Source organism: Zea mays, chromosome 7 (genome assembly GCF_902167145.1).
Source record: "Zea mays cultivar B73 chromosome 7, Zm-B73-REFERENCE-NAM-5.0, whole genome shotgun sequence".
NCBI classification, from domain to species: Eukaryota; Viridiplantae; Streptophyta; class Magnoliopsida; order Poales; family Poaceae; genus Zea; species Zea mays.
Window position 1 is genome coordinate 97,210,658 of NC_050102.1, and position 17,710 is coordinate 97,228,367.

General features: G+C 53.9%; 1 pseudogene across 1 annotated transcript; it reads right to left on the reverse strand.

Annotated features, from left to right (window-relative positions):
• Window positions 1-363: 363 nt before the first annotated feature.
• On the reverse strand, window positions 364-1,953 carry LOC109941117 (uncharacterized; annotated as a pseudogene). The gene is made up of 3 exons (NR_157562.1): window positions 1,870-1,953; window positions 944-1,019; window positions 364-580 (listed from the first exon to the last, which is right to left on the reverse strand). The product of NR_157562.1 is annotated as an uncharacterized protein (transcript).
• Between the last annotated feature and the right edge of the window lie 15,757 nt (window positions 1,954-17,710).

The following is a 17,710-nucleotide window of genomic DNA, read 5'->3' on the forward strand; positions in this document are numbered from 1 at the left end:
CCGTCCGCAGAGAGACACTTGCACGGGTGTGCGGACGATCAGGTTTTTGGGGAGTGTACTCGCGACTGCTCGCTTCGTCCGTTCGACCAGCGTTGATCAAGTTTCTCGTCGCCGGAGCCGTTCGTGGGGCTGCACTGCGTACATCTGCCTACGTCGACTGCGTACGACTAAATCGAACATACACACGAGATGTCTCGTGTGAATGGGGCCACTGATGCCTTGAGCATCGGTCCATCCACAAGGTACAATCTGTTCTTTGTTAGAATAGAATCGGTCCATCGGTCCATCGGGCCACTGACAGCAGAGAGAAGATGTTTATACATGTCAAAAAGCGAATACTTCACAACACATTCCAGCAGCATGGAAATGGAGACCAGAACTCAACCAAACTGTTAGAATAGAATGATTTGGTTAAAGATGGAATATGATTTCAGCTTGCCGTGCACGTTCGGCCTCTGCGTCAGCTGCTGCTTTTTCTCGTAGCTCCCTGGCGAGGCGAGCAGCATCTGTGTCAACCATGACGAGCAGGAGATAGCGTGTATGTGGAAGCAGCAGAAAGGTAGGTCGCAGGAGCGACGGTCTGTGATACCATGAAAGCGAGACTGGTTACATAATCACGCAATGCCTTGATAGATAGCACATAGCAGGGATCACAATATATAGCAGCTCCTCTAACCAGATTTATAGAAATAGGATCCGGGTGACCAATCAATGCTATACAGGAAGGCGTGTATATGGAAAGCAGAAATCATATTCCATCTTTAACCAAACCATTCTATTCTAACACAAACCAACGTATGGGATACTATACATCCTAGCATATTAATACATTCAGGAAGCTTACCAGATGATAGTTGACAATTCCAGATTAGAACATTCAGTATAAACATATTTGCAGACTTGGATGGAAGTTGAAAATTTTTTAGTTTTATAAGAACCTTGCCTTTTGATCGGCAGCGTCGATCTGGCACACCCCACAACACACAATGAAATTTGCGGTGTCAGTATAGGTTGTCTTCCTGCATGTTGCATGTCAAACAGAACAATCGATAATTTAGTGGCAGCCCATAATTAGCTTAAAGCTAGGAGGCCACTGGTGTGGCATAGAACCAAACTAAAATTAGCATATTTCTGATGTTTCATAATCGAGATTTTGGAGACTTGTTTTTTTCATAATTGGCAGCCAATGCGACTATGTAAGAAGTGTACCCATGCAAGAAACAAAGTGAAAGTCTAGGGTGATCTGCACAACGGACAGCAGTACACCTCATCAGAGAATCAGATTAACTGTTGATAGTATGGATATATTCTAGTAAAGCACAGATTAGCAGGATTTTAGGATGCAGTGCAATCTGGTTCGATGGAACCACTACATGCACGTCGATAGACCACCCAACGGCCAGGGGATATGGATGTCAGTTTGCTTATTTGGTTCTTGGTAGATTTGTATTCTGAACATCTTCCAAAAGTTCAGTCTGCTCAATGATGAAAGGGTATAGCATAGAGATGGACAACTATGATTGACAGAGGGTATTCGTACATGTGGCAACCATGGAGGTGCGGGGGATCAGCGAAAACTGAGAAATGGTGATCAAGCGATGGTCCAGCGGATACTACGACGCAGCACCCTTCACCGCCATCGCCCTCCCTCACGACGGCAAGGTCAGGTCGAGCCGGATGCGGATGCACGGGCGACCCCTGGCCTCGGAGCTCACAGCAACAAGACAGGGGCGCGAGGCTCCGGCCGGTCCTTGGCCTCGCGCGGTCGGAGCTCGAGGCGGTGAAGGTGGAGGAGCCTGCAAGCGGTAGCGGGGCAAGGGGCAGGGGCAGCGGGGAGCAGCTTGTGAGACGGCGGTGGTGGTGGCATACCAGGGTTGAGCGCGCGGGCGAACGGGAGCGCCGAAGAGGAGCCTGCGTCGGTGGTGTTGGGGGCCTGAGGCTGCGCGAGGAGTTACGGCTTTCCCATGCCATGGGGAGACTGATATTTGCCATCACCATGTTAGGATTTATGGGCTTGGCCCAATTAAGAAATTCTAATAAATCTCAGGAAAATCTCAAAAGCCCATACAAGAGGATTGCTAGAGGATAGGTGGAACCATTAGCACCATATTGCTAGCTCTAGTGAAGTAGAGCTAGCTTAAATATGGAAGCTACACTCACTCACCAAGTCATGGATGAGAGGAGAGAGTGTGGAGAGCCCCACGCGCGCGCGCACTCGCTCGCCTGGCCTGGCCAGCGAAGGGCGCGGGCGCACGACATGCGCGTGAATGGTCCGCCGAAATCCGGCCCCTCACCTTGCGGGGGCGCGGCTACCTTTTGCCGTTTGATTTTTTGATTCTTGGCTGTTACGCTTATCCTAACCGATCACTATAAAATCTCAACTGATTGCGAGATTTTCGTGGGCGGATAAGCACGGGGTCGCGGACTCGGCCCTATAAAAGGAGCCTGGCAGCCAGCCTCCAAATCATCCCAGATCCCAGTTCGCTTTCGCCTCTCTTCATAGCTGAGCCGTCTTTTAGTTCCCTTCGTCCCGACCGCAGAGGTGCATCTGCGATCAGGAGGGCAGGTCTCCGGAACCCTTCGTCTTCTAGATCCTGCACCGGGAGAGGGCGAATAAGGTTTTTGGGAAGCGTCTTCACGCGACTGCTCGTGATCTGCTGACCTCGTCGACCCTGCTGATTTCGCTACTTCAACATCGTCGACCCTGCTGATTCCGGCGTGTGTCATCTATCAGTATGTCTAATCAGTACGCATCATCTGATTTGGCTTTTTATTTCAGTTCTTCTGATTTTGTCATGATTTATATTCGGAACTTAATTTGGAAATTGTCTAATTATTCAACACACCACACGGTTAGCAACACTAATCTCTTAAACTCAAACCAGTACCGGCAAGGGAATAGAATGGAAAAGAATCCGGATACTTGAGAGAAAGGAGGAAGAAGATGAGCAATAGTTGGAAGATAGAGAGTTCAGGTTCTCAAAATAATTCTTCGACGATCCTGGCCCTTCCTTTATTCCTGCTCCTTGTAGTGCTCATTTCAGCTAGTTGGGCCGGTTCCTAACATTCTCCCCTACTTAAGCTTCGGCTTGCTCCTAAGCCGATGTATAACCTTGAAGCACCAGGATTTTAGGGGAAAGTGGTGAACTTGTTCTTGATTGTGAAAGAAGGCCATGGTACAATTTTCGGCTGACAAAGAGCATCACATTGTTGCTGGTGTACTTTCTCTTGATTTGGAGACTACCATGGGAGCTTCTGAAATAGGTCACAACACCAAATTGCAGTAATTGTACTACTGATTATGAAAGATGGCCATGGTACTTTCCACAAGCAGATGCGAAACCAGCTTGCAAATCCCTCATTAGCTATGTGGGACAATGCCCCTTGTTCCTGTGCCACTAGATACAACCCAACATATGCATAACTGAACATTGCACATAAGCTTCTTTCCGGTCCGCTAGCCAAGGTTGCAAATATTTCTTTCACGCTATGATCCAAAAACAAGAATAACTGAACAACCATGTCAACCAGATCAGTACCACTTTTCTCCTTGCTTATGCTAGCCAAGAACCCCACACGAAGAATGGGTATTTCTGAAACCGAGGACATCTATTGTGTGCACGGAAGGTGTTTGTTGTTCCATTCCGTGCATATTGCATCCCTGTAATCACGAGCTGGACTTCTATATTGTTGCCTTTCTCTATTAATGGGTTCATCAGCAGCCCCACAATGCAAGAATTTTGGTCAAACACTAGAGCGCCTTCCATGTCAGGGACACAGTGCGTGTCAGCCATTAGTAATGAGCTCCTTGCAGTGCATGGTGGAAGGCAAATTGCAACTGCACCAACTGATACACTGTTGAAGAAATGAAAGGGTGACATGAGGCCAAATGGAGATCCTACTATAAGCAAGGGGTCCCCTCGTTGTTGCATCACTGAAACAGTGATACGTCTTGCATCATTTAAATTGGAGGTTGAAATTCTTAGGATAGCAGTTCTCGTGGCAGACTTGGCCAACATCAATGAGTCTACTGACTCAATAGATGCATTGTTCCTGTTAGACTCGAGAAAAGATCTGGAGTCATTTTCAACCTGTTTCTGATTATCATCAGCTAATGATCAGCCTACATTCCATGTTGGCCTTCTGATGAAAGAATCATCATGTCTCAGTAAGGATAAAGTAGAATCAGCAGCTTTTGGCACATCATCCATGGCAAGCAATCGAGCTAGAAGCCACCGTGGATGTACAGACTTCCCACCTTGAGTATTCTCCAACACATGCTCAACAAAAACATCAAGACGCGTCTCCGGAACCAACCTCGATTGAAGCTCCTGGCGTACAGTGACTTCGAGGACATGGCTTAGTGACCTCCACTCGCTCGTGGGCATTTTACCGAACAATTTGTCAGCACTGTTCTTCGAAACACAAGGTTCCGTTGACACCCTCTGCAGGTAGTATGGAGTACCGGAGCAGTACTTGGTGGTCCTCCCCACTGACCACCAGTGCACGTGCTCTCCCACGAGCGTCGCCGTCTGCGTGTACGTGCCCTCGCTGAAGGGAAACACGAAATCGTCGGAGTCGGTGGAGTGGACCCGAGAGTCATTGTTTCCCAGCTACGCAAGCTCCTTACGGTCAGCGGGGTCGATCTACTTGGTGGTGTCAAGGAAGATGAGGTCACCCTCGTGGAGCGTTTTTCCGGTGGAGCGGACCTCTTGCTCAACCGCGTCGAACTTGGCGTCGACGGCCAGGTGGTCAGAGCTCGACTTGGTGGAGGTGGTTGTGCCATCAGTGAAGCAGAAGTCAGCACCGGGAGCGGGCGCAAAGGGGAGAGCGACGGAGAACTCGAAGTCGCGCTCTCAAGTGGGCGGCGACGAACTCCTCGGTGATGAGGATGCTGTCAGTGCCGAGGCGATGTTGTAGGAGGAGAGACTTCTTCCGTGTGTGGGCTGTGCAGCCTGGCGAAGAGCCAGTTGAAACGAGCGTCGGCCTCGTCAAACCTCCTACGGATCTCGTGGACGAGTAATAGGGTAGAATGAGGGATCTGGATAGGGAAATCCATGGTTCTAGCATTCCGAGAATTGTTGTCTCTGATACCAATTGTTAGCAACACTAATCTTTTAAACTCAAACCAGTAGCAGAAAGGGAATATAATGGAAGAGAATCCGAATACTTGAGAGAAGGGAGGAAGAAGATGAGCAATAGTTGGAAGATAGAGAGTTCAGGTTCTCAAAATGATTCTTCAATGATCCTCGCCCTTCCTTTGTTCCTGCTCCTTGTAGTGCTCATTTCAGCTAGTTGGGTCAGTGTGTACTATATGGGTCGGTTCCTAACACACATGTTTCTATATATTAACTCCCTTGTCGCCACGAGAAAGCGGGCGCCACCGTCATAGCCCATGAAAGCTACTCCAAGTACGGTCCCTCACCACCGACTCCCTCCTCATGTGCTGTGAGGAGCAGACAGGAGGCATCGAGAGCCTAGCGTCGGAGATCTCCGCCGCCATGGAGACGTTGGCCAGCGCCATGCGGCGCAAAAACCATCGATCCAATGTCTCGGCCTCCTCTGATGTTTCAGCCCTTCTCCTCCGAGGAAAGCTACTCTGATCAGATAAAAATTTGTGTTAACATATGCTCAAATTATTGAAGAATGGAAATAGAGGTTAGTGAAAATCCATATCAAAGACACTCTACTCATGTACATTGAATGCATATACCAAATCCAATGTGAACTACTACAATTACTTTACAAGTCCAATAAAATAGTTGCAGTCCCAAGGACAGTGACATTCGTATCTGATGGACCATCAATAGGTGTTGTAGTAGTTGGTGCTGCAACTACAATAGGCACCAAGAAGAAAGGCTAAAAATAATTATATTTGGGGGGTACAAACTCGCTTCTCATCAAGGCTAATATCTCGAGATACCATGCTCTCCATAATCATTTCATCTTCTAAAAACACAATATGTCTTGTCTCTGCAAACTTATTGTGTGCCAGGGCAATATAAATGATATCCTTTTGATCTTACAGGATAGCCAATAAAGTGGCAACTTACTGTCTTAGAGTCTAACTTTCTAATATTTGAGTTAAATATCTTAGATTTTGTTGGACAACCCCACACATGCCAATAATTTAGTGAGTGCTTTCTCCGAGTTTGTAACTCATATGATGCTGTAAGCACTAACTTATTGGGAACTCTTATTAAGGATATGAGCAATAATTTTCTATGCCTCCATCCATAAGCTAATTAAAAAATGGAGTATATTATAATTCTTATTACCACATCCATTAAGGTATGTTGGCACTTCCCAACCACTTCATTTTGTTGAGGGTCACCCAACATTGAATACTAGACAATTATGCCACTTTACCGTAGGAACCTTGCAAACGGTCCAAAAACATGGTGACAAGGGGTATGCTTCCCGTAGTATTCACCGCCACAGTCTAATCTTACTACATTAATTTTTAAGTCATCTTAGTTCTCAACTTTAGCTTTGAATATATTAAAATCATCTAACGCTTTTGAGCATCCCTTAATTGCATAAACATACCCATATCATAAAATATCATCAGTAAATGTAATGAATGAATCAAAAGTCATCTACTGTCTTCATAGAAAAAGCACTACAAATTACCATTTAAATTATTTATAAAACTCTTGTGCTTCACTTTACATCTTTCTTAACTTACTTCACATACTTTCCCTAAATGCAATTCATGCATTGGCCAAAATCTACAAAGTCTAACGGGTGGATAATTTCTTCTTTAACTAATTGTTCAATCCTCCCTCTTGAAATGTGGTCTAAGCGATAGTACCACAATTTTGATGACGATTGATTCTCATTTCGCTTACGTTTAACGCTTACAATCCTTGGCCTTTATCCCATTCACATGATCATAGTTAGGAAGTAGTAGAAGCTGGTACAGATTAAAACCAAGCGACATGTTGATAGCTTGTCTTATCAGATAGCAAGACCAACATCAATAACATTGCATTTAATAATGCACTTTTCGTTTCCAAAATGTTAGTGAATATTACTATCATCCAAACATGAAACTGAAATCAAGTGTCTTCTCATAGAAGGCACAAAAAATATTGTTTAATCAAAGAATGAAGCCATTCTCTAACTATAATGAAATATCTTCAATGGCTTCAACATTAGCTTTGAGTTCATTGGCCAACCTATTACTTCATTCTCATATTCAAATGGTGTCGGCGTTTCGACCCCGGGCGGTCCCTGGACCGACGAGTAAATTGTCGCTGCGTGTCCCAGCCCAGATGGGTCGGCGCGAGACGGAACACAAGGGGGGAAAACAGCAAGGGGAAACTGCGGCCTTCGTGTTGTCCTGCGCCCAGGGCAGATGCGCTTGCATTAGGGGGTTACAAGCGTTCGCGAGGGAGAGAGAGAGAGACTGTCCGCCAGCCCGTTCTCCCGCGCGGCCACCTTCTCGTACGAGAGCCCTGGACATTCCTTTTATAGATGTAAGGAGAGGGCCCAGATGTACAATGGGGGGTGTAGCAATGTGCTAACGTGTCTAGCAAAGGGGGAGCCAGAGCCCTATGTACGTGTCGTCGTGGCTGTCGAAGAGGTGTTGCTGCCCTGTTCATGTGATGTCGTGGCCGTCGGAGGAGCGCTTGAGCCCTGTGGAAGCACAGCTGTCGGGGCTGTCGGATCCTTGCTGACGTCTCCTTGCTTCCGTAAGGGGCTGAGAACCGCCGTCGTCATGGAGCACGCGGGGTGCCATCATTACTTGTTTACCGGGGCGAGCCAGATGGGACGCCGGTCTTGTTCCCCGTAGCCTGAGCTAGCTAGGGGTAGGGTAATGATGGCCCTCCCTGTGACGTGGTCGGTCCGAGCGCGAGGTCGAGCGAGGCGGAGGCTTCTCCGAGGTCGAGGCTGAGTCGGGGCCCGGGGGTCGAGCGAGGCGGAGACCGTCGTTCGAGGTCAAGGTTGAGTCCGAGCCCCAGGGGTCGAGCGAGGCGGAGACCGTCGTCCGAGGTTGAGGTTGAGTTTGAGCCCCAGGGGTCGGGCGAGGAGGAGACCGTCATCCGAGGTCGAGGTTGAGTCCGAGCCCCAGAGGTCGGGCGAGGCGGAGACCGCCTTCCAAGGTCGAGGCTGAGTCCGAGCTTAGGGATCGGGCGAGGCGGAGACCGCCTTCCGGAGTCGAAGTTGAGTCCGAGCCTAGGGGTCGAGCGAGGCGGAGACCGCCTTCCGGAGTCGATGCTGAGTCTGAGCCCTGGGGTCGGGCGAGGCGGAGACCGTCTTTCGAGGCCGAGACTGAGTCCGAGCTCAGGGGTCGGGCGAGGCGGAGTCTGTCTTCCGAGGTTGAGGTGGAGTCCGAGCCCTGGGGTCGAACGAGGCGGAGCTTCCTATGGCGCCTGAGACCGGTCTTGGCGGCTGTCAGCCTCACCCTGACGGGTGGCACTGCTGTCGGAGCAGTGCAGGCGGCGCTGTTTTCCTGTCAGGTCAGCCAGTGGAGGAGCGAAGTGACTGCGGTCACTTCGGCCTTGTCGACTGAGGAGTGTGCATCAGGATAAGGTGTCAGGCGACCCTTGCATTGAATGCTCGTGTGATACGGTCGGTTGGTGTAGCGATCCGGCCAAGGTTGCTTCTCCGCGAAGCCTGCCCGAGCTGGGCCTTGGGCGAGTCGAAGGTGCGTCCGTTGCTTGAGGAGACCCTCGGGCGAGGCGTGAATCTGCCTTGGTCTACTGTACCTGCCCGAGGCTGGGCTCGGGCGAGACGAGATCGTGTCCCTCGAGTGGATGGAGCCTTGACCGGAATCGCGCCCATTAGGCCTTTGCAGCTTTGTGCTGATGGGGGTTACCAGCTGAGATTAGGAGTCTTGGGGGTACCCCTAATTATGGTCCCCGACAGTAGCCCCCGAGCTCGAAGGGAGTGTTAGTACTCGCTTGGAGGCTTTTGTCGCATTTTTTTGCAAGGGGACCGACCTTTCTCGGTTGCATTTCGTTCCAGTGGGTGCGCGCGAGCGCACCCGCCGGGTGTAGCCCCCGAGGCCTCGGAGGAGTGGTTTGACTCCTTCAAGGTCTTAATACCTTTCGTGATGCCTCGGCCGGTCTGGTTGTTCCCTCATGCAAACTGGTCGTTGCCCGGGTGCATAGTCAGGTTCCAAGTTCTCGGGCTGGTATGTTGACGCTGTCAACGGTTTGGCCGGAGCTGGGTTCGCGAGAGCAGCCCCCGAGCCTCCGCACAGAGCGAGAGGACGGTCAAGGACTGACTCGGCTTTTTTCATACGCCCCTGCGTCGCCTTTCCGCAAGGAGGGGGGAAAGCGCCATGTTGCCCTCGGAGGGCACCGAACATGGTGTCTCCAGTGAGTTGCTAATGGGTGATCCGAGTGGACGCCCGTGCCCCGTTCGATAAGGGTTGTCTGGTGGACCAGAGGCGCGCTCCAAAAGTACCTGCAGGTGATTTGCCGAACCCGGTCCCGTTTGATAGGGTCCAAGGGCTCGATGCCTCCCTCTGGTGGGATTTCGTTACAGAATCGCTCCTGCTGGTCTCGGAAATGTCCTAGGGTACCTCGAGAGCGTAGCCCGAGCCTCGGCCAAGTATCGGACGTACCTAGAGTCATCCCTCGCTCTGCGTGCTCTAAGGCGGCTGTCGAACCCTTCGGGGGCCAGCCTACGAACCCCTGATCAGTAGTGGGCGCAGAGCCCGAGTGGCCTGAGGCGGCTGTCGAACCCTTCCGAGGGGCCAGCCTTCGAACCTCTGACCAGTAGTGGGCGCGGAGCCCGAGTGCTCTGAGGCGGCTGTCGAACCCTTCCAAGGGGCTAGCCTTCGAACCTCTGATCAGTAGGAGGGCTCGGGGCCCGCTTCCTTCACGGAGAAGGATCCCTTTCAGAGTATCCCCTTTCCCGGTCCCTGTAGCAAGAGAGAGAAAGGGGAAGAGAAAAAGGGATATGAAATCGAACGACGTGGCGTACCTTTTTTGACGCGGTCATCATGGCGGAGGTGAAGCGTCGCCTGCTTCGCCTACCAAAGGTGCTGCCTGTCCTGCCGCAGAGTTAATGCGACGGGACGAGTGGTTCGCGGGGCAGCCGTTGTGCGTGCGCGAGCCATTCGAGGAACGGGCGTTTTGCCTTTTAGTTTTGAATTTCGCGGCGGGTTCGGGCGAAGTGTTGAATGGGTCTCGCCTGGGCCTTTATATATTTGGAAGAGGGACCAGTGACGGTTCTTTACTCTGCTGCTCGCCTCTCGCTTAGGTTTCCGCAACCTGAGGGAATAGCTAGAGAAAGAAAACCGCGCACCTTGTCCGCTCCGCCGCCACCGCCTTTGCTTGGTGATGGCCGACCGGGTGGCCGTCATTCCGCCGCGCGACCCGTGGCCTTTCTCCACCATCACGGTGGACGATCTGGAGGCCCTTGTGGCCGATGGATTGCTTCGTCCCCTCTCCGGTGACCCGCAGCCGGAGTGGATTGCTCCCCCAAGCGGAGCCGCCCCGTCCCCGCCGCCGGGGTATGTGCTGAGTTTCGTCTCTTTCCACGAGCGGGGGTTCGGAGTGCTAGCGAGTCGTTTCATGCGGGCAATTCTGCATTTCTACAGGGTGGAGCTGCACAATCTCAGCCCCAACTCCATCGCGCAAGCAGCCATCTTCGCGGCGGTTTGCGAAGGGTTTTTGGGGATTGACCCCCACTGGGATCTGTGGACCCATCTCTTCTCCGCGGAGCCTTTTGCCTTGACGACGGGGGAAAGAAGAGTTCGCATGGCGGTGCTGAGGCTCCCATCGTTTTCTCAACGAGTGGTGACCGCCGCCGGCACCAACTGGCGCTATGGGGCCCCACACGAGAGACAGCAGAATCTCTAGCCCCTTCTGGAGGCCTTGCAGGAGCTGCGAGATGGAGGGCTCACCGCCGCGGGGGTGGTTGCCGCCATCCATCGCCGGAGGATGCTCCCCTTGACGGAGCGGCAACTGCCGCTTTCGGAGATGACGTCGGGGGTCGACTTGGAGGGTTCGCAGATGTCCTCGGTCCCCCTCCCCGCCGATGACCTCCACAGGCGGGTAGCCGGCACGGTAGGAAAGCTGAACGTCGGTGCTCTTACCCAGCCCTCGATGCGCCCCGAGCGCGGGTGCATATCCCTGGTGAGTGTCCGCTCCTTCTTCCTTCTTGTGTAAGATTGCCCCTGGGTTCTCGCAGCTGAGATTTCCGTCCGTCTCCAGGAGGTGGGGTTTCACAAGCCTTCTCTGCCGCCGGTCCTAGAGGACGCGGTGGACCGAGCCGCGCGTAGGGTCGCTGCGGAGAAGAAGAAGGAGAAGAAGGACCCGAAAAAGGCTCGGGCCCGCGAGCGGATGCGGGCTCGGGATGCCTTGGAGAGGCGTCGTCGGTGGCAGGAGAGGGACGGGCTCCCGAGGGAGCCGTCGCCGGAGACGCCTGAAGATGACGACGACGACGATGACGATGATGAAGACGATGACATGGCTGCCCGCCTTGGCCTCAGCCCGGATCTAAGGCTGGGCCAGGGGTCGTCGAGCCAGCCCCCGAGTGGGCTGGTGCCGTAGGTATCCGGGGCCGGATCATCAGGGTCCCGGTCCGAAGAACAGGGGCAGGCCGAGGGGGTACATGACCCCTTGGCCGAGGTAGTTGAGGTGACCTCGGGGATTCAGGCCGGCCCGCCTGTTCCCCAAGAGCCGTTGCCCGTGCCGACTGCACAAGAGGCTGATCCTCGGGTCGTCGTGGCTGCGCCTGGGTAGTACGTCCCTCTGGTGCCTCGGGCGCCCGAGGCAAGGATGGTGCCGAAGCCGGCAGCGGGGCTAACCTCGGTGGTACCCGCAGGGACCGAGGCTCGGGGGTCCTCCCCGCAGGCACGATTGGTCGTGGCCCGGAGTGGGTAAGTATCTGAGGATACCTTTGTCACGGCTTCTTCTTCGTGTGTCCTGATCCTGCTCTTCCCTTTCTTCCCAGCAAACGAAGGCACGGTTCGACCGGTCTGGCTCCCCGGAAGGTTCTCAAGATGGCGTCGGCTTCTGCAGCCAGTGCCGCACCAGGCCTCGCCGGCCGGCTGGCCTCCTCACAAGATGCCCCAAAGCGGGGGGGCTCAAGCGGCACAAGTTGCCGTGGGGCGAGTTCCTGAGGCTGACCCCTCCGTCGAGGCGGTCGTCGTGCCGAGGGGGGCTACTGGCGCGGCCGCGGCCTCGAGCCCACCGGGCGGGTTGCCGATGCTGGCCGTGGAGCCACCTGTCGCCGCTGATGTTGAGATGGCCGAGGCGCCGCCACTCGAGGTCGGCGATCGGGAACCTGCCCCCTTGGCCGAGGAGGTACCCGATGTGCCGGCTGCAGGAGCTGCCGGCGCCTTGGAGGAGGGAGGCGCAGAACCGCGGCCCGTCCTGGGGAGCGGCGACCTTATCCTCGCGCGGCGAGGTCCCAATGAGCGGCGTGGGGAGAGGCTCCGGTTCTGGACCCGTGGTGCTTCGGAACCCCTCCTCGTTCTTGACGATGAGCGAGAGGAGCAGACTTGGGACGAGCTTCATGAGTGTGCCGAGGCGACGGTGGGGTCGCTCCGGTCGACCTTGGAGGTCCTTTCTAGGGACATTCCCAGGATCCTCCAGGTAAGGATTTCAGGCATACCTTTCATGTGATCAAGGCATTCTTTGTGACGCCCCGCTTCCCTTCCTCAGGATCTGACGGATCTAAGCACTGCCAAGTCGTCGTTCATCCGCCGTGAGGCCGACGTCTGGGGTTCGCTGTGGTTCCTGAGGACCACGCTTGCCGAGACCACCGAGCGCCTCTCCCAACGGAGCGCCGAGGCAGCGGACCTTCGGTTGATCTATGACGAGCTAGGGGCAGAGGCAGCGGCGGCGCGCACAGAGGCGCAGCGGCGGCAGTTGGAGCTTGGCCAGGTGTTGGGGGCCTTCGGCTTCCGAAGGTCCTCAAAAACATAATGTGACAATGTTTTATAAGTATGCGAGCAGGTATCTTCGGAATCAGGTTGTGAGAATGCAAAAACATGGTCAAGACGAAGCTTCACTGAAATGGAAGATGTTCGTGACGAAGGATGAAACGATCACGAAGCTATGTGCAGAAAAGCTTCGGCATGACAGCAGAAAAAGGGAATCGACTTAAAGATGAAAAGCCAAATTAGACCTTGGAGAATTACTACAGAGTTATTGATAAAAACGAAGGGCATTAATGTAATTTTACATGGGCTGCGTCCCGTGCCTATAAATAGATGAACAGTACTCCCGTACTGTTCACGCTGACTTGGCATTGGCATCACGCTTGTACCCTTTACTTTCCTTCAAGCCGAAGGTACATTTGAAATTTGTTGTCATTTATATAAGTGAAATAAATAAAAATAAGTTAATATTCAAAGTATTCATATTATCTTATGTATGAACCTTTCTTACCTTTCATTCTGATTATGAAGGTATGACCTTCATAACCTTCGTCTGAATCCCATTATATCCAAAGGGGTATAATGCTTCGAAGGACGAAGGATTTTTTTATTTAACATTTTATGTTGCCTTGTTCTTAATTCATAGCATTTGAGAACAAGTCCCCAACACCAGGTCATCGGCAAGCGGGACCAATCTTGGGGCCGGGCCGCAGAGGCTGAAAGCCGGGCTGAGGCCCTTGGAGGCCAGCTAGCTGAGGCGTCTGCTCGGGCCGGGGCCCTTGCGGCAGACCTGGTCGTGGTCGTCGGGTCTGCTCAGTCCGCCCAAGCCACAGCCTCGGAGTAGCGTGCCCGGGCCGAAGGTATGTCTTGGCTGTTTTTTAGATATTGATTTAGCCTCGTTCTTCAACTTGCGTTTGAAGAATTCTGTTTTGGATGTTTGCAGAGCTCGAGTCTACCCTCGACGAGTCCGCCAAGGCACTCGCCCAGGCGGCTGAGCAGAAGGAGGCCGACCACGTGGCCATGTCCGAGGCTATCTCGGCCTTCTGCCAGATCTTCGGTCTTGACGACGTCCCCTCGGGAAGCTCCCCCCAGAGTCGCCTGCAGGCCTTGGGTGACCACGTGCGCGGCAGACTCCGCGAGGCGCTACATCACGGCGTTAGGCGGGCCTTCGCCGTGCTCGCTTCCCACTACGATGTGGATCTGGAGCGGGTCAGCGAGGGGTACTGCCTCCCTGATGAAGACGAAGCTGCCCTGGCCGAAGTTCAGAGGCTTGACGCGGCCGCCGCGGGCCCAAGCGCGGTGTTGGCGACCACCTTCGAGGCGGAAATCCTTCCGCTTGCGCCGCCGTCCGAGGGCGGGGTGGATCTCGCCGAGGGTGGAAACGAAGCCGAGGGTGTAGCTCCTCCCCCGGGCGATGCCTGATTCTACCGGAGCAGTTTATTTTGAATATGTATGTGTCTTTTGTGGTCGCCGAGGCCTGAACACTTTGTCGTCGTGATATAAAGTTGTGTCTCTTTTCCTCCTGTTTCGCGTGTCCGGACTCGTTCGTCAGTAGCAGGATTGCTTACCCAAGTAAGAGTTATTTTTCGCGATAGGTGACGAGTGAGGTATCCGTATCTCGGAGGCGTAGGAATCCCTCGGCCCAGTCGGCCTTGCCACTTACATGCACTCTTATTCGTTTCTCGAGGTTCTGTTACTGATATAGTCGGGAAACACGAAAGTCGTTTTGGTGGAAGACTTTTTTCGAGGAAAATTTTGACGCAGAGGGGGTTCCCCCCTTCTAGCCCCTGAGGGAGGGTCGGGCTTTGCCGAGGCAAGGCTGACCCTTCCTTGATGGTTAGACTTTGCTTGTGTATGTAAACGAGGTATATGAACGACTTGAAAACATCTTAAGGGTAGAAGCGACGTAGCTGTCGGATGTTCCAAGCGTTGCTGTAGACCTCGCCTTGACTGTTGGCCAGCTTGTACGTTCCGGGCTTCAAAATCTTGGCGATGATGAACGACCCTTCCTAGGGAGGCGTGAGCTTGTGGCGCCCTCGGGCGTCTTGTCGTAGCCGAAGCACCAAGTCGCCCACCTGGAGGTCTCGGGACCGAACCCCTCGGGCGTGGTAGCGTCGCAGGGACTGCTGATACTGCGCCGAGTGTAGTAAGGCTACGTCCCGAGCCTCTTCCAGCTGGTCTAGCGAGTCTTCTCGGTTGGTCCGGTTGCTTCGGTCGTCGTATGCCCTCGTCCTCGGGGATCCGTATTCTAAGTCTGTGGGCAAGATAGCCTCGGCCCCATAGACTAGAAAGAACGGTGGGAAGCCCGTGGCTCGGCTTGGCATTGCTCTCAGACTCCAGACCACCGAGGGGAGTTCCTTCATCCACCGCCTGCCGAATTTGTTGAGGTCGTTGTAGATCCGTGGCTTGAGTCCTTGCAGAATCATGTCGTTGACACGCTCTACCTGCCCATTCGTCATGGGGTGAGCTACGGCGGCCCAGTCCACCCGGATGTGGTGGTCCTCGCAGAAGTCCAGGAACTTTCTGCCAGTGAACTGGGTGCCGTTGTCAGTGATGATGGAGTTCGAAACCCCGAAGCGATGGATGATGTTGGTGAAGAATGCCACCGTCTGTTCGGACCTGATGATGTTTAGGGGTCTGACCTCGATCCACTTGGAGAATTTGTCGATGGCGACCAGCAGGTGCGTGTAGCCCTCGGGTGCCTTCTGCAAGGGACCAACGAGGTCCAGACCCCACACAGCAAACGGCCAGGTGATGTGTATTGTTTGCAGAGCCTGAGCGGGCAGGTGGGTCTGCTTTGCGTAGAATTGACACCCTTGGCAGGTGCGTACAATCCTAGTGGCGTCGGCCACCGCGGTTGGCCAGTAGAAACCCTGTCGGAAGGCGTTTCCAACAAGGGCTCAAGGTGCTGCGTGATGACCGCAAGCCCCCGAGTGTATTTCTTGCAATAGTTTCTGACCTTCGGCGATGGATATGCATCGCTGGAGGATGCCTGAGGGGCTGCGGTGGTAGAGCTCCTTCCCGTCACCCAGCAAGACGAACGACTTGGCACGCCACGCCAGTCGGCGAGCTTCGACCCTGTCGAGGGGTAGCTCTCCCCGGTGGAGATATTGCAGGTACGGGGTCTGCCAGTTTTGATCAGGCGTGACCCCATTCCGCTCTTCCTCGACGCGCAGTGCCTCACCCTTGGGGGCCGAGGGTGCCTCGGGCTGAGCCGAGACCTTCTCGGGCTCGGGCGTGTCGTCGGTCTTGACTGAGGGTTGATGTAGGTCTCGGGACAAGACATCCGGAGGTACCATTGTCCGCCCCGAGGCTATCTTAGCCAGCTCATCCGCAATCTCGTTGTATCGTCGGGCGATGTGGTTAAGCTCGAGCCCGTAGAACTTGTCCTCCAGGTGCCGAACCTCATCGCAGTAGGCTTCCATCTTCGGGTCGCGGCAGTGGGAGTTCTTTATGACTTGGTCGATGACAAGCTGCGAGTCGCCACGAGCGTCGAGGCGCCAAACCCCTAGCTCGATGGCGATGTGCAACCCGTTAACCATAGCCTCGTACTCGGCCACGTTGTTGGACGCCGGGAAATGGAGGCGCAGCACGTAGCGGAGGTGCTTCCCGAGGGGCGAGATGAAGAGCAGGCCCGCGCCCGCTCCTGTTTTCATCAACGACCCGTCGAAAAACATGGTCCAGAGTTCCGGTTGGATCGGAGCTGCTGGAAGCTGGGTATCAACCCATTCAGCCACGAAGTCTGCCAGGACTTGGGACTTGATGGCCTTCCGAAGGGCGAACGAGATTGTCTCGCCCATGATCTCCATTGCCCACCTTGCAATCCTACCTGAGGCCTCTCGGCACTGGATGATCTCCCCCAAGGGGAAGGATGACACCACAGTCACCGGATGAGACTCAAAGTAGTGTCGCAATTTTCGTCGCGTCAGAATTACCGCGTACAGTAGCTTCTGGATTTGCGGGTAGCGGATTTTGGTCTCAGACAGTACTTCGCTGATGAAGTAGACCGGCCTCTGGACGGGCAATGCGTGCCCCTCTTCTCGTCTCTCGACCACGATCGCGGCGCTGACCACCTGAGTGGTAGCGGCGACGTAGATCAAGAGAGCTTCTCCGGCAGCGGGGGGCACCAAGATGGGCGCGCTTGTAAGGAGCGCCTTTAGGTTCCCGAGGGCTTCCTCAGCCTCGAGGGTCCAAGTGAAGCGCTCGGTCTTCCTTAAGAGGCGGTACAGAGGTAGGCCTTATTCGCCGAGGTGCGAGATGAAGCGGCTCAGAGCCGCAAGGCATCCCATGACCCTCTGTACTCCTTTCAAGTCCTTGATGGGTCCCATGTTGGTGATGGCCGTGATTTTCTCCGGGTTGGCCTCGATGCCCCGCTCGGAGACGATGAACCCTAAGAGCATGCCTCGGGGGACTCCGAAGACACACTTCTCGGGATTGAGTTTTACGCCTTTCGCCTTGAGACACTTGAATGTCGTTTCGAGGTCGGAGAGGAGATCAGAGGCTTTCCTCGTCTTGACTACGATGTCATCGACGTAAGCCTCGACCGTTCGACCAATGTGCTCTCCGAACACGTGGTTCATGCACCTTTGGTACGTCGCACCCGCATTCCTCAAGCCGAACGACATAGTAACGTAGCAGTACATGCCAAAGGGTGTGATAAAAGAAGTCGCGAGCTGGTCGGACTCTTTCATCCTGATTTGGTGATACCCTGAGTAGGCATCGAGGAAAGACAGGGTTTCGCACCCAGCAGTGGAATCCACGATTTGATCGATGCGAGGCAGAGGGTAGGGAACTTTCGGACATGCTTTGTTTAGACCAGTATAGTCTACACACATCTGTCATTTCCCGCCTTTCTTTCTCACA